Source organism: Balaenoptera borealis, assembly GCF_965194805.1.
Source record: "Balaenoptera borealis genome assembly, chromosome: 4".
Classification (NCBI taxonomy): domain Eukaryota; kingdom Metazoa; phylum Chordata; class Mammalia; order Artiodactyla; family Balaenopteridae; genus Balaenoptera; species Balaenoptera borealis.
The window spans coordinates 85,968,777-85,994,978 of NC_138861.1; the positions used below are offsets into that span (position 1 = coordinate 85,968,777).

General features: G+C 39.8%; 1 long non-coding RNA gene and 1 pseudogene across 2 annotated transcripts in view; one reads left to right on the forward strand and one right to left on the reverse strand.

Moving 5' to 3' along the window:
- LOC309628102 overlaps positions 1-25,382 on the forward strand; it is a 35,499-nt gene extending 10,117 nt beyond the window's left edge. The window contains exon 3 of the long non-coding RNA XR_014244163.1: positions 23,629-25,382. This is a non-coding gene — a long non-coding RNA (uncharacterized lncRNA). The remainder of the gene's footprint in view (positions 1-23,628) is intronic.
- LOC309628053 (nucleosome assembly protein 1-like 1 pseudogene) lies at positions 7,922-16,956 on the reverse strand (annotated as a pseudogene). The gene has a single exon. The product of its transcript is annotated as a nucleosome assembly protein 1-like 1 pseudogene (transcript).
- Positions 25,383-26,202: the final 820 nt, after the last annotated feature.

The following is a 26,202-nucleotide window of genomic DNA, read 5'->3' on the forward strand; positions in this document are numbered from 1 at the left end:
GAATTGGCAAAAGAGAGTATTAAAAAAAAAAAAAGCCGCCTAAGATAACTAGAACTACAGAATGGATGGCAAAGACAGCTTCCTCATGCCTGGGATAATCCTTTTGTAAATGTGATAGCAACCACAGTGCTGTGTCTTTGTAAATAATTTTTACTGGAAGCCATACTTCAGTCCAGAAGCATATTGGGGTAGCTCCAGCTTTATGTAACTGTAAGATTTCATATCATTTGCCAGTAAGGTAATGTTACATTCTATAATCATACCTGTTGACATCTTTCTGTTACTCTTCCATTTGTGACAATCACACACGTCCCAATACATCCTACTTCCAATGACGTTGAGCCATTGGCTAACCTAGTCATTCATTTTCACTCATCTATGTCTTTACAAACCCGTTCAAATGCCCTTTCTCCTGTAAAGTTTTCCTAGATGCCCCAAACACAACGAAATGCTTCTTCATCTACAACCATAGCAATTTGCATATCTCTCTCTTATTCAGTTGCAATGATGACTGTTTCTTGGTGTGTATCTTCACCAAAACTGAACTCTTTTCCCCTAGACAAGGAGATATATACCCAGTGACTAGAAAACATCTTCTATACATTGAAATGTAGTAGACCCCTTTTAGTTCACAATTTCCCCTTTAGCTTTACTCACCCCCATTCCATAGGGTGGACTTCAGGGCATTAAAAAATGACTCCTGGCCACAGTTAATTAACCAAGGGTGGGTGTCTCAATACAATTAGCCCCCTCCTGGAAAATTTTAGAATTGAGACAAAGTCAAAAAGTAGCATTAGTAAAATCAAAAGACAAATGATAAACAAGAAAAAAGTGCAATTCATATCAGAGACAAAGGACTGGTTCCTCTAATATACAGACACCTGGAAATCAATAAGAAAAAGACCAACAACCCAACAGAAGAAAAAAAAATAGGCAAAGCATAAAGAAAACTTAAAAAGTTACATATTTTACGTATGTCTTATGTCTTATAAGTACATTATAAACACACTTCTGGTTTTTTATTGCAACATTAAATTCCAAAATTTGGAATCCTATAATTTAAAAGAATGATGGCACTCTCTGAGTGCTGATACTGTAAAATCTCCAGGATAAATTGCTCAGTGAAAAAAAATGTGTGTATGGTATATTGCCATTAGTGTAAAAAATTGGGAAGAGGAGAAAGGTAGATAGATAGATAGATAGACAGATAGATAGATGTATTTTATCACATATACGTAAAATTTCTCTGGAAGGAGATGGAACAAACTGGTACCATTGGTTGCCCTTGAGAAAGGCAACTGAGTAGCCAGAGGAAAGAGGCTGGAGAGACTTTTTACTGTACCTTTTTTGAACCAAAAGAATCTATTTGCTATTTAAGAAAAAATAATTAATTAGAGTGAAATATTTGGGATTCTAGAGAGATTCGTTTTCTTTGTGCAACTAAGCCTATATGGGGTTACCTTAGGAGTTGGGGGCAACTATATTCTGCATGAAGCCTGAGGAGAAAAGGAAGCTGTCCTTGAGAGAAGACTGAAGCAGACAAGCAGAGAAGAGAGATTGGAGAGATAGAGAGAAAGTATTGTCTGGGCTCTCAACAATTTGGTTCTAGTCTTTCCTGGAGCCAGCTGCATCCCTCCCCTCGGTTTCTTCAAAACATTCCTATAGGGCTTCCCTGGTGGCGCAGTGGTTGAGAATCTGCCTGCCAATGCAGGGGACACAGGTTCGAGCCCTGGTCTGGGACGATCCCACACGCCACGGAGCAACTAGGCCCGTGAGCCGCAACTACTGAGCCTGCGCGTCTGGAGCCTGTGCTCCGCAACAAGAGAGGCTGCGACAGTGAGAGGCCCGCGCACCGCGATGAAGAGTGGCCCCTGCTCTCTGCAACTAGAGAAAGCCCTCGCACAGAAACGAAGACCCAACACAGCCAAAAATAAATTAATTAATTAATTAATTTTTAAAAATTCCTATATTCTTTTTTTCTTCCAGTTTTATTGAGATATAACTGACGTATAACACTGTATAAGTTTAAGGTGTACAGCATAATGACTTGATTTACACCATGAAGTGATTACCACAGTAAGTTTAATGATCATTCATCATTTCATATAGACATAAAAGAAAAGAAAAAGAAAAAAATATTTTTTTTCTTGTGATGAGAACTCAGAACTTGCCCTCGTAACAACTTTTATATGTAACATACACCAGTGTTAATTATATGAATCATGTTGTGCATCATATCCCTAGTATTTGTCTTACAACTGAAAGTTTGTACTTTTGGACCACTTTCATCCAGTTCTTCCTTCCCCCACCCTCTGCCTCTGATAACCACAAATCTGGTCTCTTTTTCGATGAATTTGTTTGTTTTTTGAAGTATAATTGTCTTACAACACTGTTAGTTCCTGGTACACAACATAGTGGTGCAATATTTCTATACATTACAAAATGCTCACCACAATAAGTCTAGTTACCATCTGTCACCACACAAAGATATTACAGTATTATTGACTATATTCCCCACACTTACATTTTATCCCCATGACTCACTTATTTTGTACCTGGAAGTTTGTATCTCTTAATGTCCCTCACCTATTTCACTCATTCCCCCACCCTCATCCCCTCAGGCAACCACCTACTGTTCTTTGTATCTATGATTCTGTTTCTGTTTCTCTGTTTGTTTGTTTGTTTTGTTTTTTAGATTCCACATGTAAGTGAAGTCTTTTTCTTTCTAACTTACTGCACTTAGCATAATACCCTCTAGATCCATCCAGGAAATGTAGGAAATGACAAGATTTCACTTTTCTTTATGGCTAACATTCCATTGTATATATATACCACGTGCTGTTTATCCATTCATCTATCTATGGGTACTTAGGTTGCTTCCATATCTTGGCTATTGTGAATAATGTTGCAATGAATATAGGGGTGCATATATCTTTTCAAATTAGTATTTTTGTTTTCTTTGGAAAAATACCCAGAAGTGGAATTGCTGGATCATATGGTAATTCTATTTTTAATTTTTTGAGGAACCTCCATACTGTTTTACATAGTGGCTGCACCAATTTACATTCCCACCAACTCTTTTCTTCGCATTCTTGCCAACATTTGTTATTTGTTCTTTTTGATAATAGTCATTCTGAGGTGATATCTCACTGTGGTTTTGAATTGCATTTCCCTGATGATTAGTGATGTTGAACATCTTTTCATGTGCCTGTTGGCTGTCTGAATGTCTTTGGGAAAATGTCTATTCAGGTCCTCTGCCCATTTTTTAATCAGGTTGTTTGGTTCTTTGATGTAGAGTTATATGAGTTCTTTGAATATTTTGGATAATAACCCCTTATCAGATATATTGTTTGCAAATATCTTCTCCCATTCAGTAGGTGACCTTTTTATCTTGTTGATAGTTCCCTTCACTGGGCAAAAGCTTTTTAGTTTGATATAGTACATTTGCTTATTTTTGCCTTTGTTGCCCTTGCCTGAGGAGACAGATCCAAAAAATATATTGCTAAGACGATGTCAAATACACTGCTTACATTTTCTTCTGGGAGTTTTATGGTTTCAGGTGTTAAATTTAAGTATTTAATCCATTTTGAGTTTTTTTTTTTTTAATGTGGTGTGAGAAAGTAGTGCAGTTTGATTCTCTTGCATGTAGCTGTCCCATTTTCCTGACACCACTTATTGAAGAGGCTGTCTTTTCCCCATTATATATTCTTGCCTCCTTTGTCATAGATTAATTGATCATCTAAGTGTGGGCTCATTTCTGGGCTCTCTATTCTGTTCCATTGATCTACATATCTGTTTTTATGCCAGTATACTGTTTCAATTACTGCAGCTTTGTTGTATAGTTTGAAATCAGGGAGTGTGATACCTCCAACTTTGTAAAAAACATTACTATATTCTTATAATAAATCTCCTCTTTTTTAAAAAAATTTATTTATTTTATTTATTTATTTTTGGCTACGTTGGGTCTTCGTTGCTGCGTTCGGGCTTTCTCTAGTTGCGGCAAGCAGGGGCTACTCTTCATGGCGGTGCGCGGGCTTCTCATTGAGGTGGCTTCTCTTGTTGTGGAGCATGGGCTCTAGGCACACAGGCTTCAGTAGTTGTGGCATGTGGGCTCAGTAGTTGTGGCTCGTGGGCTCTAGAGTGCAGGCTTAGTAGTTGTGGCACACGGGCTTAGTTGCTCCGCGGCATGTGGGATCTTCCCGGACCAGGGCTCGAATCCTTGTCCCCTGCATTGGCAGGTGGATTCTTAACCACTGCGCCACCAGGGAAGCCCAAAACTTCGATCATTTTGAGAATCAAAACTTAATTGCTTTAAAACTTAAACTCAAAGAGATATCCAGAGTTTTAATCAAGTAAACTAGATAAGGGAAAAAATTAAATATTGTGTTCCTAGAAAAACATTATCATTCCTAGAAAAAATGTTGTCATTCCAACTTGCTCTCTGAATGTAATATAACCTAACATAAGTGCCTTTGTCACATGTAAAACAGTTCCAGATTTTACTTTAGGTCCCATATAGATGTGCGTGTTTCAAAATATGTCCTACATTGGACATTTGTTCATGGTAGGGCATAGGAATTTCTCATTATTTGCTTTGATGGACTGCTGAAAATACCTGTTCCAAATCAGGATGGTTTGTAGGATGATGTCAAGGAGTTTCCTCATTTTCTTTTGGCTGATTCCAAAATACAGAGGAATTTGCAGCTACATGGAACATAGAAAAGAGAAGTTAAATAACAGTAATTTGTCAGAGATTGACCAGCATTGATCAGAGTAGCCCTGCTCAGTACACAAATTCTCCAGTCTCCTTCCGTTTAATTCAGTAAATATATACTCCTTTTCTGTTTGGTTTTGTTTGGGTTTTTTTGACTGCACCTCGGGGCTTGTGGGATCTTAGTTCCCGACCAGGGACTGAACCCGCCCCCTCGGCACTGAGAGCTTGGAGTCCTAACCACTGGACCGCCAGGGAATTCCCAGTAAATATATATTCCTGTGATTTATGTTGGGGTCTTCAGGGAGCCCAGTAAATAGCATTGGTCTTCTCTGTCTAAATTGAGAATAAAGGGCAAGTGTAAGGTAAATGATGGATCAAGTATCTCCTGAACTGATAAGGACCAACTGGAGGCTGTAGCTTTTGAGAACCAAACTGATCTGTCACCTGAACAACTCAGTTAAGTAGACTTCCCCACCCTATTCCACAGGCAGCACAGGGCCACACTGGGTCTTGCATGGGGCCATAGGCACTTCTGCCTTTATGGGTCCCTTCTTCCATAAAAAAATATTTAAAGACATATTTTATGACTGCACTGATATAAATAAAATATATTAATACCATATATTAAAACATTTTCTTTAGCCTACAAGTTCGTTTTTTTCCTTCTCATTTTAAATTGAATGAAAACATGTTCAAGGCCCCTGAAAGTATCCTGACCCCTAGACACTGGGCCCACTGTGCCTAATGGATAAATTAGCCCTGGGTAACACACTGGACCAAGTAAGTCATAAATCCTTGGTATGTACTCTCTGAGCAGCCTTACTGTCCAGAGAGAAGAGAGGAAATCAGGCAACCATGCTTAAGTTGTTCTTCCTGAATTTACCAATCAGATGTCACTCTCTCTACTCTGGGATGGGTAAAGGAATAGGGAGAAGCTAGGAGTTACACCATTCTAGCTCAGTCCACATAAAAGAAAATATCAGTAGAGAAAAAGCAACCCTCTCTTAGCAAGCCTGTCCTTACTACTGAAATGGTTACATTCACTTACCATAATTCGATAATCCTGGCCTTTAAGATTACCCATCTAACTCTTCTTGCTCCAGATTTCAGTTTACCAGAAAACTTTCTGATTTATAACTATATGGCCTCCCATATCTTCCTACCAAGAAAGAGTGTATCAAGCAGCTGATAAGACATACAACCTGCTCTCTGGTTACATTTATCATTGTAAATTAATAAATTAGCATCCTGATTTACATATTATTCACACAAGAAATTGGTTGGCATGAGAATTCATGGATTTGTTTAATGCATTCATGCAACTGACTTGACCATGTTATTAAACCAGAAAAGTTGAGGCTGAAAACCTGAATCACTGACAGCTTAATCTAAGGTACTAAAACCCTAGAGCACTCCACCTCCGTAGTCAGCAAGTTTTTGTTAGCGGCAGTTCCATTTTACCATTCTCTAATCACAGCGTCCCTCACACTACTTCTAATAATAGTGTACCCTTAAATAACACTGAGGGGGGGCCTGTGGGGGGAGAAATACTCTGGCAAAAGTTTTCCACAACTACTGCTTCCCTCCAGTTCTATTTAGGGAATTAAGAATACCACCTGCTTTTCTCCATGAATTATAATTAGGGGGAAATTAATTATCATTAGTTAGTTAGTTCTGTGTAAAACAAATCATATTCTTTACAACAGATCATCCACAGGAAATTTTCATTTGGTCTTAACTACCTCCATGGCCAGACAAGATGTCATCTTGGATCAAGATAAGGAAGAACTGGTGACACAACAAAGTTTATAATGGAATATCTCAGTAGTTATATTCTTTCATTAAACATCTACTGAGAGCCAATGATGTGCCAGTCAGTATGTGCCTAACATAACTGGAGACTGCAAAGCATTATCTAGCTGTGTGTCCAAGAAGAAAAGGAAACAGATTTTGGTGAATATATATATATATATTAGTTTCTGACTCAGTGACTGGGATTATTATCCACACTTTCACAGAAAATGAGGTACAGAGAGTAAGTAACTTTCCTAAGGTAGTATCTAGAAATCGTGATATAATCATGATGCAATCATGACTGAAACCCAAGCCTGTTCAGTTCATTAAACATTTACTGAGTTCTTACTCTACAGCAGGCCCTGTGATGGGCATTGAGGGTGCAGCCATGGCCTTCCCTTGAAGAACTCCATCAGCTTCCTGCCAGCGGGCCAGTAAACCTACCTACGTGGCCACTCATGCTTTCTGCCAGCCTTCTTGGTTCCATGGGAGCAGCATAACTTCTCCTAACTAAGGCTACTTATTCCCTGTGCTCTAGATCTCACCCCTCACCTTTATTTATTTATTTATTTATTTATAATTTTAATTTATTTTTTCTTTTGGCTACGTTGCAAGGCTTGCAGGATCTTAGTTCCCAGACCAGGGATTGAACCTGTGCCCCCTGCAGTGGAAGCAAGGAGTCCTGGAAAGTCCCAGGAGACAATTTTTACAAATCATATATCTGATAAGGGACTTGTAGCTAGAATGTACAAAGAACTATTGCAACTCAATAATAAAAAGACAACCCAATTTAAAAATGGGCAAAGGATCTAAGCAGACACTTCTCCAAAGACGGCCAATAAGCATATGAAAAGTTTCAACAACATTAACTATCAGGGGAATTGTATGTTTCTGATGCTCTGACATTTTGGGACCTTGCAGACCTGAAGCTCCTGCCCCTCCCCTGCCGGGGTTAGCCAATTTTTATAGACAGTAAAACGACTTGCCTGCAGGCATGCCTTTCATAGACAAACCAACCAATCTACAGCCCAAATCCTCAATCACATTCTTTATCAGACTCTTATACTCCAGGCTACTATTTCCCTATCCTACTCCCCCCAGGCCAGGTACCAGACAACTAGGAGCAGTCCCTTTGCCCCAGGGCTTATGGAAATTTTTCAACCTAGCCAATCCTAAACCGTACCCAGCCTCTCTTGTTGCTTACCACAGAAATCACAATAAAATTCGTACCCACATTCCCCTCCCCTCCTGACTGAACTTGGTGGTTACCTCTGCCATGGCATGGCGTGCCCCCTCCTCTTGGGATCTCTGAGCATAACAGCTGTCTTTTCAATGGCAATCTGATCTGTTGACCTTGTCATACCTGAATAATAACAAAATCTATTATTTTATTTTATTTTTTTGTCCGCAGCATGCAGCATGTGGGATCCCGGGCTCCCCAACCAGGGATCAAACTCGTTCCCCCTGCACTGGAAGCACAGAGCCTAAACCACTGGACCGCCAGGGAAGTCCCCAAATCTACATTTTAAAACAAAAATGCAAATTAAAAACAAAATGAAATGCCTTGTCACACCCAGTAGGATGGCTGTTATCAAAAAAGATGGACAACAACATGTATTGACAAAGATATGAAGAAATTGGAACCCTCATACATTGCTAGTAGGAATGTAAAATGGTGCAACTGAATGGAAAACAGCCTGGAAGTTCCTCAAAAATTTAAACATATATTTATCACATGACCCAGAAATTCCACTCCTAGGTATATACCCAAGAGAAATGAAAACATGTCCACACAAAATCTTGTACATGAATGTTTATAGCAACATTATTCACAATAGCCAAAGAGTAGAAACAACCCAAATGTCTATCAATTAATAGATAGATAGATAGATAAAATGTGTATACCCATGCAATGGAATATTATTCATCCATAAAAAGGAATGAAGAATTGGGAGTTCCCTAGTGGTCTAGTGGTTAGGATTTGGTACTTTCACTGCTGTGGCCCAGGTTCAGTCTCTGGTCAGGGAACTGAGATCCTGCAAGCCGCACAGCAAGGCCAAAAAATAAGTAAATAAAATGTTTGTTAAAAAAAACACGGAATGAACTATTGATATACTGCAAAATAGATGAAACTTGAAAACATAATTTCAAGAAACCAGTCACAAAGTACCACATTTCCATTTACATGAAAGGCCCAGAATAAGTAAATGTATAGAGAGAAAAAGTAGATTAGTGGTTGCCTAGGGACAGGGAGGATGAGTAACAACTAAAGGTTTCTTTTTGGGGTAATGAAAATGTTCTAAAACTGATTGTAGAGATAAACGCACAATTCTGTGAATATACTAAAAGCCATTGAGTTGAACACTTTAAATGGGTGATTTGTATGGTTTATGAATTATATTTCAATAAAGCTTTGAAAAAGAGAACTTTTGGGAATTCCCTGGCGGTCCAGTGGTTAGGACTCTACGCTTCCACTGCAGGGGGTACGGGTTAGATCCCTGGTTGGGGAACTAAGATCCTGCTAGCCACACAGCGTGACCAAAAAATTAAAAAATGAAAACAAATTTAAATTTAAAAATAAATAAAAATGAAAGCTTTTCAATGGCTTCCCACTGCCTTAAAGATAAAAACTAAATCACTAAGATTAATAGGGAAATTAGGAATCTGGTTCCAGCTAATTTTTCCACTGTCATCATTCACCAGTCCTCTCTTCATCAGTCATTACCCTCGTCTTTTACTCTAATTCTAGCCATGCTGAATTTTCTTTTCCTTGACTATGTTTGATGGTTTTAAAATATGTCTGCAAGATCTTTGGCACTCCTTTCAAAAAGTTGAAGTGTAATTCTCTCCCCTTTAAATATGGGCTAGACTTAGTGACTCACTTCTAATGAGTAGAATGTGGTAAAGTGATGTTGCGTGACTTCTAAGACTAGGTCATTAGGCATTGTGACTTCCTTGCTCTCTCTTGGGGAAGTTGCCATATTTCAAAGATACTCAAGCAGCCCTATGGATAGACTCATGCGGTAGTGAAACAGGAAGGAAGTGGGCAGGACACAACCTTTGAAAGAATGACATAGCCTGAGAACATGACATAAACTGATCAGAACCAAAAGGGTCCAATATGGCAGACAAATCGACTTCCACTAGACCTTGAGCCTCAGTATACGCTCATTGTACTACATTAGCATGCTAAATGACACACCGGCAGGCGCCATGACAGTTCCAAGGCCAACCGTAAGGATCAAAAAGTGGGTGGTGGCCCAATTCCTGGAAATCCCAGCCCCTTCCTGGAATAGCTAGAATACTCCTTCCACTCATTAGCCTGTGAAATTACCCACCCCTATAAAAACTGACAACCCCATACCCTGGTGCTGCGCTTGCCTTCTGAGGTGGCCCACACTCTGTCTGTGGAGTGTGTTTCTCTCTAAATCAATCCACTTCTCACCTATCACTTTATCTCTCACTGAATTCTTTCTGCAGTGAGACATCAAGAACCTGAGCTTCATTAAGTCCTGAAACCAGGTGTGTGATCTCAGTTGGAAGACCTTGGGTTTTGGCCATGTTCGAGTCCCGGCCTCTTGGGTTCGAGTCCCAGTCTGGGTTTTGGCTGGGTTCGAGTCCTGGCACGTGGGTTCAAGCCCCAATCTGAGGTGCATGGTTTCAGTAGGGAACTGAGGCCTCCTGCCAACAACCATGTGAGTGAGCCATTTTGGAAGCAGATCCTCCAGCCAAATTTATTAAGCATCCAGATGACTGCAGCCCCAGCCAATATCTTGATGGTAACCTCATGAGAGACCCTGAGCCGCAACTACCCAATTAAGTCACTTCCAAATTCCTGACCACAGGGACTTCCCTGGTGGTCCAGTGGTTAAGACTCTGCACTTCCACTCTTCCCTGGTCAGGGAACTAAGATCCTGCATGCCGCACGGTGCGGCCAAAAATTAAAAAAAAAAAAAAAGAAAGAAAGAAAAGAAAAAGAAAAAAAATTCCTGTCCACAGAAACTGTGAGATCATTTTTCAAATTTTTTTAATTTGATATTTTTATTTTAAGCTACAAAAACAAGCAAATAAACAACAACAAAAAACTTGAAATAGGCTTTTCAAGTTATGTAAATTCCTCCTTTCCAAGGAAGCAGAAGTTAGATCAGTGCAAGTTACCCTCAAGGCCACATACAACCTGCTTCACCGCTGCTTGCTCTCTGTTGGGTTTTGATCCTTCTTTGAGTCATAGTCTGGATCATTTTCCTCATCTCCTTCTTCTTCCTCTTTCTCATCCTCTTCTTAACCTTCTTCATCATAATCATCATCATCTTCTTTAGTAACTTCTCCAGTAAAGTATACAGTGATCTTGGGAATATACATTCATGTAAAAAGTGATGACTTCCAAGGTCTGCAGCAAGGATAGCTTCAGCAGCAGCATCCAGATCTCCACTCTCAGGAACTTCAGGAGGTGCAAAAATATTAAAGAGTATTAGAAACTGTTTTGGTCACAGTACAAACTGCCCCAAGTCCCTTGTTTCTGCTTCTTAATGATTTTCAAAGTGACAATTCTTTCCTTTTTTCCAATCTATGTGGACCTTGTACAACCCTTAATTTCTGGTCCATCAAAAGAAAAAGGAACAGAATCATCTGATTCTGACTTCATACTATGTGTCTTTGCCAACAGTTCACTTGTAAAATATTCACTGGGTTCAAAGTGAAACTCTAAGGCAAAACTCATAGGCCAGCCTGCATCTAAGGACTTCACTTTAATATCTTTCAAGTGCTTCAGAATATGTTTATCATGTTCCTGAAACATATCACTGAGCAAGTCAACATTCTTAAAAAACAGTCAACCAAAATTCAGGAATTCCCTTGGGGTCCTCTTTTTCTTTATCTTTTTTCTCATCTTCAATCTTGGCCTTGTCTTTCAGTTCCTCCAAAATTTCATTTTCCTCATCTGGTTTCCATTCACATTCTTCTTACGTAGGTTCATAAGTGACCTCAAATCGCTTATCAAATAGAGGCTGATAGAGAACAGCATATTTTCCTTCAAGATCATGAACTTCCTCATAGAATTTGGCTTCTGTCTGTGCACATTTAACTTGAAGGATTTTCAGAGCGTTCACTTGTCTTTTAACTACCGTAGGCAAGCTGTCAATGTATCCTGTTGGTGTTTCTACCAGACCATCAAATCTTTCTTGAAGGGCTGCAAGAATCTGAGGATTTTGCAACATCTGAACAGTCAGCGGACCTGCTTTGATTTTTGATTCTTCACCAGTTTCTTCTTCTTCTACTTCTTCAACATCAACCAAACCTTGATCAAGTTCAGACTGCTCTTTCTTGTCAATGTCTGCGTTACATATTGGTGGCTAGCACAGGGAGCCAGGTGGCCGGAGCTGCACAGGTAGTGACTCAGGGTGGCAGCCAGGGTGGGGGGCAGGGGTGGGAGCAGAAGGTGGCACCATGAGCAAATGATGTTTGCTTAAGCCACTAAATTTTGGGGCTTAAAAAAGACATAACTTGTATAATATGACATGCTACATGTCACCCTCAAGCCAAACATCTTAAGATGTTTACCTCACTAATCCTCTGTCATCCTTAAGATGTTCCCCAGTCATCAGCTTCAAGATCATTTTTTCCAGGCTTCTTTAACTACTGATTAGGTCCCTTTGCTACCTGTTACCATAGCAAATATCCATTAGTTGAATCATTTGTACACCCCTATAGACTCTTAAGTTCAATGAGGTCCCATATAGGATCTGTCTTGTCAACGTCATGTCCTTAGCACCTGCCACGGTGCCTGACATGTGGTAAACTATAAATAAATATTTGGAGAATGAATAGTTAAATGAGTGCATGATTGAATTGGGAGATATAAGGAGATAATATAAATGTAATGAGATAAAGAACCCATGTGTGGGACTTCCCTGGTGGTGCAGTGGTTAAGAATCCACCTGCCAGTGCAGGGGACATGGGTTCAAGCCCTGGTCCGGGAAGATCCCACATGCCGCGGAGCAACTAAGCCCGTGTGCCACAACTACTGAAGCCCGCACGCCTAGAGCCCGTGCTCCGCAACGAAGAGCAGCCCCCGCTTGCTGCAACTAGAGAAAGCCCGTGCGCAGCAACGAACACCCAACACAGCCAAAAGATTAAAAATAAAATAACAAACAAAAGAACCCATGTGTGCAGAGGCTGCTATGAGAGCACAGAGGAATGGCATTTAATTCAATCTTCACTCCTTTACGGTGTGACTTTTTGGCAAGTTACTAATATCTCTATCTCTCACTCTCTCTAAGGGTCATTTTCCTTATGCATAAAATTAGGATAAGAGTTCCTGCCTCATAGGGTTGTTACATTCATAAGCTAATACCTAGTAGAAAAAATGATAATAACACCTGGGGATTTAGAGAAGAGCTCCATGAGAAATGAATGCCTGGGTAGTATTAGAGCGTGAGTAAAAATTAGGCAAAAAGGTGGGGGGAAAATCTAGGCAGACAGAAAAGCAGAAACAAAGTTTCAGAGGTTAGAGGTAGCAAAGTGCATGCAGAAAACGTCACACAATTCATATCCCTAGAGTATAACGTGCAGGAAAGGGAAGTGGCAGATGGTGAGACTAGAGATAGGGAGGTAGGGATAGCAACATGGAAGGCTTCTTATGTTATATTACACTTTTGGAATTTATTCTGAAAAAAAAATTAGGACCGTTGAATGGGAGTGAGTTGGTCATATTTGCATTTTGAACATATTATTCCGATTAGCTTAAAAATCAGTAATCTTCACACCCACTGAAATGGCTATAATTAAAAAGATGGACAATAATACATGTTGGCAAAGATGCAGAGAAATTGGAACCATCATACATTGCCATTGAAAATGAACAATAGTGCAGCTGATTTGGAATTCCTATTTTCTGTTTTTTTGATAGTGGCCATCCTAATGGGTGTGAGGTGATATCTCATTGTGCTTTTGATATGTATTTTCCTGATTATTAGAGATGTTGAGAATCTTTTCATAGGTGTGTCACTTATTTGTATATCACCTTTGGAGAAATGTCTATTCAAATCCTCTGCTCATTTTTTAATCAAGTTATTTGATGTTTTATTGTTAAGTTGTAGGAGTTTTTAAATATATTCTGGATATTAGCCCCTTGTCAGATATATGATTTACAAATATTATCTCCATTTAGAAGGTTGTCTTTTTACTCCATTGACTGTGCTCTTTAATGCACAGAAGTTTTAGTTTGAAGTAGTCCCATTTGTCTATTTTTGCCTTTGTTGCCTGTGCTTTTGATGTCATATCCAAGAGACCACTCATTGCCAAGTCCAATGTCATGAAAACTTTGACACTTTCTTAAATCCCAAGAATGCTCTCCAGGGAATTCCCTGGGGCTCCAGTGGTTAGGATTTGGCGCTTTCACTGCAGTGGCCCGGGTTCAATCTCTGGTCAGGGAAATAAGATCCCGCAAGCCACGCGGTGTGGCCAAAAAAAAATGCTCTCCAGATCCAGATTTTTCTGTTTACCTGTGATGAAAGCCAAGTTTTTTCTTTCCAGTCCATCGCCAGCAAATACCTTTGTAAAATACAATAAAAATTAATTACTAGAAAGTGACTTTAAAAAGAACAAAGACCTCAAAAATGCAAGCTGAAATTTTTATTATTAAATGCAACAAACATAAATTATTCTGTCAAATTGCTATAAAAGTTTCTAAATGTTTGTTCTCAATTTCCATGATTATCTGGACACAGACAGGTAATACTAGTTCAGGAACTAACTCTAGTCCACAGTGCACACTCTGAGACTTTGAGTAGCACTCCTCTAGATCTTCCTCAAGGGTGTAGTATGGCAAGTAAGGTGAGGTAACCACTGTGTCTTTATGTAGCCATGGTGCCTCTATGGCTTACAGACAGAGCATCCCAAAATAGTTAAGATTTCCTATAAACACACAAGGACTGAGAATGCCTTCAACATGACTGATCTTCACTGTGACAATGCACAGTGGTCTAAAAGATTCCTCTACATCACCACAGTTAGGTAAAACAAGAACTGAAAAGAATAAAAGAATTCACTCTCACTGTATCATAGTCCCCATAGCAGCTTAAACACCTGCCTCCTCCATCTCCCACTTAGTCAACCAAAAATCCTGCAATTAGCAAGGGAGGATCCTTTCCTGACACCGCCCGTGTGTAAAAGTGGATGTAGAAATACTTGAAGAATTTTTACTTCTTTTACTTTATCTCAAGGTTTTTAGGAGAAAAATCAACACCAGAAGAATTTAGAGGAAATGCTTCTGATTCTGTTGATGTCACATCATTCTTAGTAACAAAAGCTGTGGAACTCATTATTATGGCAGTGCCACACCTGTCCTTTTTGCAACATGCATCAATAGAGCTCTGGCATCTCAAATATACGGGGAGGAAGTCACTTTGACCCAATCCTATACAGTATTTCCTAGAAAGAGACCAACTCTTGCTATGAACAGAAGAGAGGACTCAGAAATACCTACAACGCACTCTTAAAAAAGGCAAACTGATTGGAAGGGTGACTGTGGAATTTGTCCTGAAGCTGTAAGTTTGCACAACAAGTAGGCTACTTTTACTTAGATTGTATGTTTATTTGTAGTGGTTTATAGGGGTGAGGGTAGCTGATGAAGAATGAGATACCCCTCTAGGGCCAGGATTAAGGTGGAGTAAGTAAGTCACTCAACTAGGGAATAAAATTTAAGGGGTGCCCAAAAAGCTCAGTAATCAAGATAAATAATATTTAACACAATATTTTTAAAAATAAAAATTGGTGCAGAAAGCCCCAAAAAACCAGAATATCAAAATTTTAAAGATAGGATCAGTATTGCTAATTTTCTCTTTGGTCTCAGGCTTCGGCATAGCTAGGCATATCACTGCTTGGCACTGCCATTGAACAACAAGTACATGCAGAAAGAACTGCTTTCAGAAAACTGTTGGTTTTTGATTTTTGATTTTCAACAAAGTATGGACAGTCATGATCAAAGCAAATGCTTGGAAGTCACCTCCACAATATCCAGGATTAAGATGGCTGATCACTGACCTTTCTAACCTCTTCTTTTGAAAATCTCCTCCAGGGAATTCTCTGGCAGTCCAGTGGTTAGGACTCCTCACTTTCACTGCCAAGGGCCCGGGGTTCAATCCCTGGTCGGGGAACTAAGATCTGCACGGTGCAGCCCCCGCAAAAAAGTCAGAAACAGAAACACAAACCCCATCTTCAATAAAACTAGGAAATATTTGTACCCCCAGACCTCAACATATGAAGACAAAAAGCAGGTGGAGGAATGGTTAGCAGAACTTTGTTGGAGAATACCCTCAAGAAGCAAGACTACCTCGGGAAGGACTGAAGCCTGCAGTACCCTGGAAGGCAGTGGTAGGAATAGGGCATTGAAAGCGATGAGTGGGGTCTGAAAAGACTAAAAAAGCAGTTAGCACTCCAAGCCCCACTCCCACCAGTCAGCCAACCACCCCTCCCCCACTCCCACAGTACTTTATCTGGGGGGAGGCTTCCTGGGGAGCAACAGGCAGGAAGAGGGCAGGAGTGAGGATTTAAGGAAAATGAAAGTCTGCCTACTGAACTGAGATCCCTCAGTCCCCTTACCTCACCCTGTGCTACAGTGCCAATGGTCAGGCTTATCCTTCCCGGCAGATTACAGGCTCCTTCTCTTGATAAACTAAATTGCTACAGAGAAAATACCTACACACACTGACATTTGGGGGACCACATTCACACCCACACCCACAAGCTGGCTGACTACCTCTTTAATCTAAAAATAAGCCCACAAGCTGACAAGAACTGCCCACTCACACAGAGCTTCCAATCAGCTTTGCAGCGATTCATTTGAAAATCTGAACAAACATTCAAGGATAACCAGATCTTTGAGGAAAGTTTCCAACAGTAAAGAGAGATCAAAACTAATAAACTGGAGGGGGAAAAGAAGAACTCAGAGGAAACAGATAATGCAGACGGTAGATTAACATTAAATTAACATTCTCAGGGAGATAAGATTTTATATCCCTGAAATAAGACTGAAATTCTCTCAGGAAGGAAGGAAAGAAAGGGGGAGAGGGAGGGAAATGAAAGGGAGGAGGGAGAAACATTAGAGAACATTAGGTGTTTTTGGACATTAAAAATGAGGATGAAGTAAAAAAGATAAGAAAATTAAAGGATTAAGCCAGGAAATTCAACATCTAACTAAAAGAGTTCCCAAAAGAGAGAACAGTGGGAACAAAATTATCAAGGAAATAGTACAAGAACATTTCCCAGAAATAAAGGCCAAGTCTCCAGTTTAAAAGAGTGTATTGAATATACAAATATGGAATCATGATGTTGTACACCTAATATAACTAATGTAATATAATGGTATGTGTAATTACATCTCATTTTTTTTTTAAAAAGACCATATTGAGTGCCCAATATAATAAATTTTAAAAACAGCAACTCAAAAACATATCAACTTGAAATTTCAGAATGCCCAAGAGAGGTGATTCTAGAAGCTTTCAAAGAAAGAAAGAAAGAAAAAAAGAAAGACCACATACAAAAGGTTGGGAGTTAAAATAGTATTAAATTTCTCAACAACATTGGATGCTAGAAGACAATGGATCATTGTCCTCAAAATTCAGAATTAGAAAACGATATTTAATTTAGATATATTTAGACATGCATAGTATCAAAACGTTTATCTTCTTTTTATCCTTTGTCAGGATGCTATTGGAGGGTGCACTTCAGCAAAATAAGAGAGTAAACCAAGAAGGAGTAGGTCATCAGATCCAGGACCCTGGATAGTCCAAGGATGACTACTGTGTGATAGGTCTAGAAAGAAATCAGTACAGATCCGAGCCTGAGGACAGACATCTCTAGGAGGGAGGTCTACATGAGGAGGAAATGGCAATGAAAAGTGTGAAAAATGGAATTTGCAGGCATTTTGCAGAAGGAGAATGTGGGAGAAAGTTCTTTGAACCTAGTCAGAGGTTCAAAGAAAACTAAGCAGAGGAAAAAAAAAAAAGGGTAGGGTGAGGGCGGTTAATGTCATTATTCTACACTTCTAGGCTAAGTAGTAAACAACATAAATACATGCTAGTGGTATTGAAAACTCTGAAAAATTAAGGAGGAATCCCATATTTTCCTAAATACAGAAAAACTTCTTGGCATAAAGTTATGCTTTATAGTAATCAGTTATAAAATCAAATATTGAAAGCAATCTAAATGTCCAACAAGTGGGGAATGGTTAAATAAATTGTGACATCACTTCATGGAATTTAAATCAATAACATTGCAGTCATTTCTGCACACCAAGGATTCATTATAGAACCTGCCTTGAGAGCAGCTTGTTAAATTGACAGGAGGACTAAGAGAATGAGAGTTGCTTGCGTGTTACTGTTGTGGGAAACTAAAACTAAATGCCTGCAGAAAGATCAATCAATCAAGTAAATGCCCAAACAGGCAGCCTCAGAGCTCCCACATTGTTAGTATTTAGTATTGTCGATAGGAAGTAGGAAACAGAAGGTAGATGTTTTGGTAAACCTGTATCTGATGGCTTTGGGAAGGAGGACACAAAGGTTAGTAATAATACCATGATCTCAAAGTGGTACCACCTGGAAAGAGACGGATGGTGGGGGCAATGTCGACCTACCTCAAGAGTGAACTGATTCACGGTGCAATAGGAAACCAGTGGGGAAAGATCTCGGCTACCGTCAAGAACAGAGGACTCACATTCCCCTTTTCCTAGGACCAGATCCTCAGCAGATCAAAAAAGCCACCCTTCTACCCCAGCAGCACCACGCATGAAGTCCTGGCTGCTCCTGAACAGGGCCAGTGAGGCAAGGAGACGGGGACCCTTGGGAAAACCTGCTGGTGACTCCAAGCCCCAGAGGCTCCAAAGGCATCTGCCAGAACTCTGAGCCTTATGCAATAGGGCTGTTAGATGGCTTCAACACAAGTGCCCTTTAGGGGTTGAAAAACTGATCAACTTTGGCTCTAATTACCCACCCCCAACCCTAACCCCGAAAACAAGACAAACAAAAACACGCTATGAGAGTACAAGAGTCTATATTACATTCTCTTGTCTTAGTTAAGACTATTTTGAAATAGAAACTTCAGCCAAAAAAGCAAATTCACTGTAAGGATACAGGGGAATCTCTTGAACCCATGGGTTTGAAACATAGCCAGGGAACTAAGAATGGAAAACTATCACAAACAAAATCAAATGCCCTCTTAGTCTCTGGTCTGTCTGTCTGTCTGTCTGTTTCCTACTCTCTCTCCCTCTTCGTCCCTTTCTCCTTCCCTACCTTTCTCCATCTCTCCCTCTTCCTCCCTGTCTTTCTTCTCTATCCCTTTCCCCCTTCCCCTCAAGGACTCTCCCTCTGTTCTCTCCTTGGGTGGGTCTCATTCTTTTCCCTCTCCACCCACTGGCAAACCTTGAGAGGTAGTTTTGTCTCCTGTTCAAACTGCTTTTACTTAAGAGAAACGTTCCCCTTCCCCACTTCCTCCCCCATTTTACTGAATAAAATTCTCTGTGGTTTATAATATCAACTACTTTTGACTACTATTTTGAACTCGCTGGCTCAATTGTCCTTCTCTGGCACCAGTCTGGCAAAAATCCCAGGCCTCGATCAATCCGATGGTTCATATTACCCATATGTGTACCTGTGCTGCTGTGAACACTTGGAGAAAACCGTAATGTGCACATTGGTATGATTGGCACCACAATGAATTCATGGTCTCCAATCTCCACTGGGCTCTTACAACACTGTCCAGGAATTCTTTGACTCCCATATCCTGTTCACACACCCATTCTTCATAGATCTTCCTTACTCTTCTCACATCTCCAATCCTACTGCCTCTCCCTCACTAGTACCAAGTTTCCTCATCTCTTACTGTAGAAAGAAAAGGGAACTGGTAATAATAGTAGAAGATTATTAGAAATAATAATAGAAGAGAACTCTGTTAACTCTTATCAGCGAATCATTCTTTGATCTTTTTTTCCTGTTAACAAGACAGGCATCTCTTCCCTTACCTGAGGCTAATCCCTTTACAGTGTCCCTTCAACATCCTCAGGGATCTCACCCCACAGATTATCCCTCTCTTACATATTACTTGCGGAAGGCTCACCCTCACTAAGTTACAGTGCGTCTATCCGGGGTTTTTTGTAATTAGCAATGGTTTAATTTTATAAGATTACAAACCTGTTCTTATAAATATTTCACATAGAATAAATTGTCCAACAATATGCCCCAATTTTTGTTCAAAAGAATAACTTCACCATGCCAACCTTAAAATGAGTATTTACTTTTGGGGAAATAAAATCGGTGAGCATAGTGTATCCTTTGCTGTACTAGGACACAGGTTATTTCCACAAATAGGGCTGCAGTGATCATCTTTGTTCATTTCATTTTTTTTAATTTTATTTATTTTAATTTATTTATTTGGCTGCACCGGGCCTTAGTTGCGGCACATGGGATCTTTAGTGACAGCATGTGGGATCTAGTTCCCTGACCAGGGATTGAACCTGGGCCCCCTGCACTGGGAGCGTGGAGTCTTAGCCACTGAACCACCAGGAAAGTTCCCTGTTCATTTCATTTGATGAAATATCATCTGTGCATATCATTCACTTCTCAACTCATTCCAACAACTAAATTTAATCATTGCTTTTCATTTTCATCTTACTTGAACACTCAAAAACTTTTGACTTTTTTGACAGCTTTCCAGTGAAACATTCTTTTCTCTTGAATTTCCATTACAACACACACTTCCGGTTTTCCTCCTACTTAGATGGTCACTACTTTTCAGTTTTCTTTTGGACCTTCTTCTTCACTCAGCCTTTCAATGTTGGAGTCTTCCAGGCACAGTCATTAGCCGTCTCTTCTTGACACTCTATATATTCTTCAACTACATTATCCATTCCATTCATTTCCATGGTTTCAATATCAATTTTATTTCTTTACACAAGACTTCTGAGTTCCAGATCACTGTCTCTTACTCCCAACTCAACATCTCCACTCAGACATCACATATTTGGTCATCTCAACACTTAATACTGCCAAAACCATATTCATGATTATCCCTTGCAAACCTAGTCTGCCTCCACTGTCCCTCTCTTGCCCAATAACATCATTCAGCCACTTGTTTATGCCAGAAACTGGGGACTCATTTTGACTTCTTTTCCTTTACCACTTTTATATAATTAATCAACAAGTCCTATAGAGCCTACTTTCTACATAAATCTATATTCACTTCTCATCATCTCTACTGGCACCACTTCGAGCCATCAATCATTTCTTCTTACTCCACCTCCTTCATGAACCACTGCAATAGTTTCTTCTTCTTTTTTTAAATAAATTATTTATTTACTTATTTATTGGCTGCGTTGGGTCTTGATTGCTGCATGCAAGCTTTCTCTATTTGCAGCGAGTGGGGGCTACTCTTCGTTGCAGTGCGTGGGCTTCTCACTGCAGTGGCTTCTCGTGTTGCAGAGCACGGACTCTAGGCTCGTGGGCTTTAGTAGTTGTGGCGCATGGGCTTAGTTGCTCCGTGGCATGTGGGATCTTCCCAGTCCAGGGCTCGAACCCATGTCCCCTGCGTTGGCCGGCAGATTCTTAACCACTGCACCACCAGGGAAGTCCCTGCAATAGCTTCTTAATTTCTCCCTTTTCATTCACTCTTGCTTTACCTCAGTATATTTATACCATCTTCTTATGACATAAATCTAATTTTATATAACTTTCCAAGTTCTCCCATACTTTTGAGCCTTTGCATATGCCACTTTCTGTGTCTGGAATGCTCTCTCCTTTCTCTTTGCATGGCTAACTTCTACTCACTCATCAAGTCTCAATTTAAATATCATTTTCTCTGGAATACCTTCACTAATCATTCTCAAACCAGGTTTATAGTCCTCTTTATTTTTTCTTCATAGACCCTATCACAATTATAATCTAAATATTTTATTTGGATAATTATTTGTTTAATATCCGTCTCCCCACTATGTGTCTTGCTCACTGTTACATTGCAAACCCTCAGCACAATGCTTGGAGCTTGGAGCATGGTAAATAAATATTTGTAGAAAAATATATATTTTTAGGTGAATGTTTAAGTAGCTAAATGAATAAACATTTGAATGAAGCACATCAAGAATCAAAAATATTTATCTCATTAATTCACTCATCACTCTTCTGAGACTCATTCTATGTGAACAATACTAAATAAGGCAAAGCTTTATATATAACCATCTTTATTGCAGTCTTATTTATAAAAACATACAGATGATCCGAATATCCAACAAAAGGAAACATACGCATACTAAAATGAGGTAATTTCTTCTCGAATCTAGCTGATCATCAGACTCCCCTGAGCAACTTTTATAAAGATAGAGATTTCTGGGTCTCACTCTGGACCTACAAAATTAAGCTCTCTTTGAGTGGACACAGGGAAAAAAATTCCTTAGGTTCCTCTGATGATTAGCCAGGTTTTGGAACCACTGGGTTTAATGGGAAGAATAGAAGTAGGACTAACCTTGCTGCTTATCAGCTCTGAAACCAAAGGCAAGTAAATTTTCAGACTTCCCTGAGGCTCAGTTTCCTCATCTGTAAAATACCAATCCCTGGGGTTGGTGAGGAGTAAATAAAATTGGTGTCTATAGAGTACTTGACAGGTACATTAAGTAATTGCTATTATTGTTAAGGTACATTGGCACTATAGAATATTATACAGCTACTAAAATAACCTCTCTGAAAAAATTCTTGTTCTCCTATGTATGTCAGTCAAAGTCCTGGAAGAAAGGACCTGGTACACTGAAACTGCGTAATTTGAGGGGATTTAACAAAGGGATTATTTACAAAAGGTTTAGGGAAACCAATAAGGATTATTGCAGAGCTTTGGGTCTGTCAACAGCTGTTACCAATCCTAGGCCGGAAGGGAAGATCCCAGAAAGGGTAGCATATGAGAGAGACAGCCTCTGATAGGAGATGGAACCTTCCATAAAGGGACACAGCCAACCCACAGCAATCCCTCAAAGAGGGAGTGGAAACTAAATACTCTTATGTGATATTGGATTAATCCATACAGAAGAACGCAATAGAACTTACTGATGGAGTCCTTACTGGTCAGCTTCTGGGGACACAAAGCAGAATGGAGAAGGGAGAGAAGTTGATCTGGACTAAAGCAGGATACGAATCATATACACAAGTATTTCAACAGTATAAAAATATCCATAGCAATTAGATTTAAGTAAATACATAAACATTTTAATATTGGTTTTTTTGGGGAAGTGGGACTATAGATTACCTTTCCTACTCTTTCTAATTGTTTGAATCTTCTAAAGTTTCAACCATAAATAGTAATAGTTAAGATTTATCGAGCACTTATTGTTGTATATAGTATGTGTATTAATACGTTTCATCTTTGCAGCAACCCTGCAAGGTAGGTACTGTTACTATCTCCATTTTACAGATGAAGAAATTTCAGCTGGAGAGGATAAGTGACTTATCCAAAGTTACAGAGCCACAGGAAGTAAACTATGGAGCCATGATTTAAATATAGACATTCTCCTCTGGAGTCCATGCTTTTAAAAGCTCTACTATGTTATTTACATTCATAGTAGATAACAAGAAAGACTTTTGGGACTTCCCTGGTGGCGCAGTGGTTAAGAATCTGCTTGCCAATGCAGGGGACACAGGTTCGAGCCCTGGTCCTGGAAGATCCCACATGCTGCAGAACAACTAAGCCACAGCTACTGAGCCCACGTGCCACACTACTGAAGCCTGCACTCCTAGAGCCTGTGCTCCGCAACAAGAGAAGCCACCGCAATGAGAAGCCCGCGCACTGCAAGGGAGAGTAGCCCCCGCTCACCGCAACTAAAGAAAGCCCGCGCGCAGCAGTGAAGACCCAATGCAGCCAAAAATAAATAAATAAACAAATAAATTCATTTAAGAAAAAGACTTTTACAAAGAAAAAAAATGAATAAGCTTGAATTTGTTTTAAAGAAAAACATTTTTACAGTACATTTTCCTGGTATTCAATTAATATTAAATATATATAATATACATAATATTTGTATAATAAACATAGTAAAGTATAAAAATATTTATACCCTTGATTCACTAATCTCACTTCTTCTCCTTCCTTAGTAATAAAATCCCTGATTTTCATCCTGGATGAGGCCACCCAGAATAAAGACTACATTTTCCAAATCCCCATGTAACTAGATGTGGTCATGGCTAAACTCTGGGCAATGAGAAGTAAGCCCAGAAGTTATGTGTGCAGCATCCAGAAAGTGTCTTTGAAGGGAGAGGGTAAGCACTTCTCTCCTTTATCCTTTCTGTTGACTGGAACGAGGACATACATAATGACTGGAAGTTAAGCAGCCATCTTGGATGATGAGGCAAAAACCATATCTTAAGTCTGAGTAAGTAGCAAGATAAGAAGAATTTGTGAAGACTTTACCAGCCTTGGAATACTCATCTCCAGACTTTTTTTTACATAAGAGAAAAATGAACTTCTCTTTTCTGTAAGCCATTGTTTATTTGGATTTTCTGTCAGTCACAGCTGAACCTAATCCTAATTAATACTTTTACTTACCTTCCTTTAATCTTCTTTCTGCATATTTGTTTCCATTCTTCTCTGCCATGTGCCAGACACATCTACTTTTCTCTTTCTCTCCGTCACTTTTCCTGTCCTTATTCCAATAAACGTTTATTGAGCAATGCTATCTACTAGATTCGGAAGAACAAAAATGCAGATGATTCTGGCTCTACCATTTAGGCATTCATGGTCTAATTAGGGGTGACTTGTAAGCAGGTGCAATATGGTGCAAAAAATACCATAAGGAGGTATGTACAAAAGACATGGAGAGAACTTTGAGACTCAATTCATGCGTAAGTTTTCCTGTTTATCCATAAATCTGTATATCTTAAACAAAAATCTTTTATCTTCTTTCTTTGTATCAGCTGTCTTTCTCCTTCTCTAGTATGTTAAATGTTATAGTGGTGACATAACAAGACTGGCATGAGATGGGTATAACTAGGTCCTTGGGCCTGCTCTTTTCCTTTTGGACCCAAAAACCTTAAAAAGGAGGTGGATGTGAAATAGATGTTTGTAGATGTCAAGAGGCCTTAAAATATTGCAGGATGATAGAAAACCTGCAAATGTGAAATGTTAAAATGTGGGTCAATTGGTAGGTTTAGAATCTTCTATTTAAAAAAAATTTTTTTTGTCTGTGTGTGCCATGCATATAACATTAGGTACTCAGAGGACTAAAAGATTAAATAGAACACTATCTGTGCTCTCATGGAGTGTATGTGCTTAATGGATTACAGTAGACCATAGGGTAAGGACCGAAATAGAATTTTAAAATGCTCCTTGTTTCTCCAGGGCAAGATGAACTACCTGACTCCTGAGCCATGGACTACATGGTGAGAGAATTGTAAACCAGAGACATCTTGACTCCTGAAACTACGTTTAAGAAATGTCACAGAAATGTCACAAGACGATGATTAACCCCAGCTTCTTTGTTCTTCCCCTTTAAGAAACCCCTAGGACTTCCCTGGTGGTGTAGTTAAGAATCCGCCTGCCCATGCGGCGGACACAGATTCGAGCCCTGGTCCAGGAAGATCCCACGTGCCTCAGTGCAACTAAGCCCGTGCGCCACAATGACTGAGCCTGTGCTCTAGAGCCCGCGAGCCACAACTACTGAAGCCCACGTGCCAAAACTACTGAAGCCCGCGCGCCTAGAGCCCGTGCTCCGCAGCAAGAGAAGCCCGCGCATTGCAGTGAAGAGTAGCCCCCTCTCGATGCAACCAGAGAAAACCTGCGCGCAGCAACAAAGACCCAACGCAGCCAAAAATAAATAAATAAATTAATTAATTAAAAAAAAAAAAAGAAACCCCTAACTCAGAGACAAGCTGGAGTTTGATCTGAGGCTGTCTCACTCCCTTGCTTGTCGCCCTGCAATAAAACCTTAGTTTGTTGCAAAAAAAAAAAAAAAGTGCTCCTTGAACAGATGATGGCACAATTAATTTTGGTTTTTGAAATTTTTACTTATATATTTATAAAAAATTTGAGTATTTTTTGGTGTGTAGAGATTATAAGAGCATGTGCATCAAAATCCGCTGTGAAGTTTTATTTTATTATGAAATATTACAGACATAAAGAAAAGTACAAATATAAAGAACACCTGTGTACCTCCTACTCAGCTTAAGAAATAAAATATTAAAACCCTCTTGGGGGGCTTCCCTGGTGGCGCAGTGGTTGAGAGTCCGCCTGCCGGTGCAGGGGACACGGGTTGGAGCCCTGGTCTGGGAAGATCCCACATGCCGCGGAGCGGCTCGGCCCGTGAGCCACAATTACTGAGCCTGCGCGTCTGGAGCCTGTGCTCCGCAACAAGAGAGGCCACGATAGTGAAAGGCCCGCGCACCGCGATGAAGAGTGGCCCCCGCTTGCCACAACTGGAGAAAGCCCTCGCACAGAAATGAAGACCCAACACAGCCATAAATAAATAAATAAATAAATATTTAAAAAAAAAAAAAAACAACCCTCTTGGGACTTCCCTGGTGGTCCAGTGGGTAAGACTCTGTGCTCCCAATGCAGGGGGCCCAGGTTCGATCCCGGGTCAGGGAATTAGATCTCACATGCTGCAACTGAGTCTGCCTGCCGCAACTAAAAGATCCCACATGCTGCAACTAAAAAAGATCCCACATGCCGCA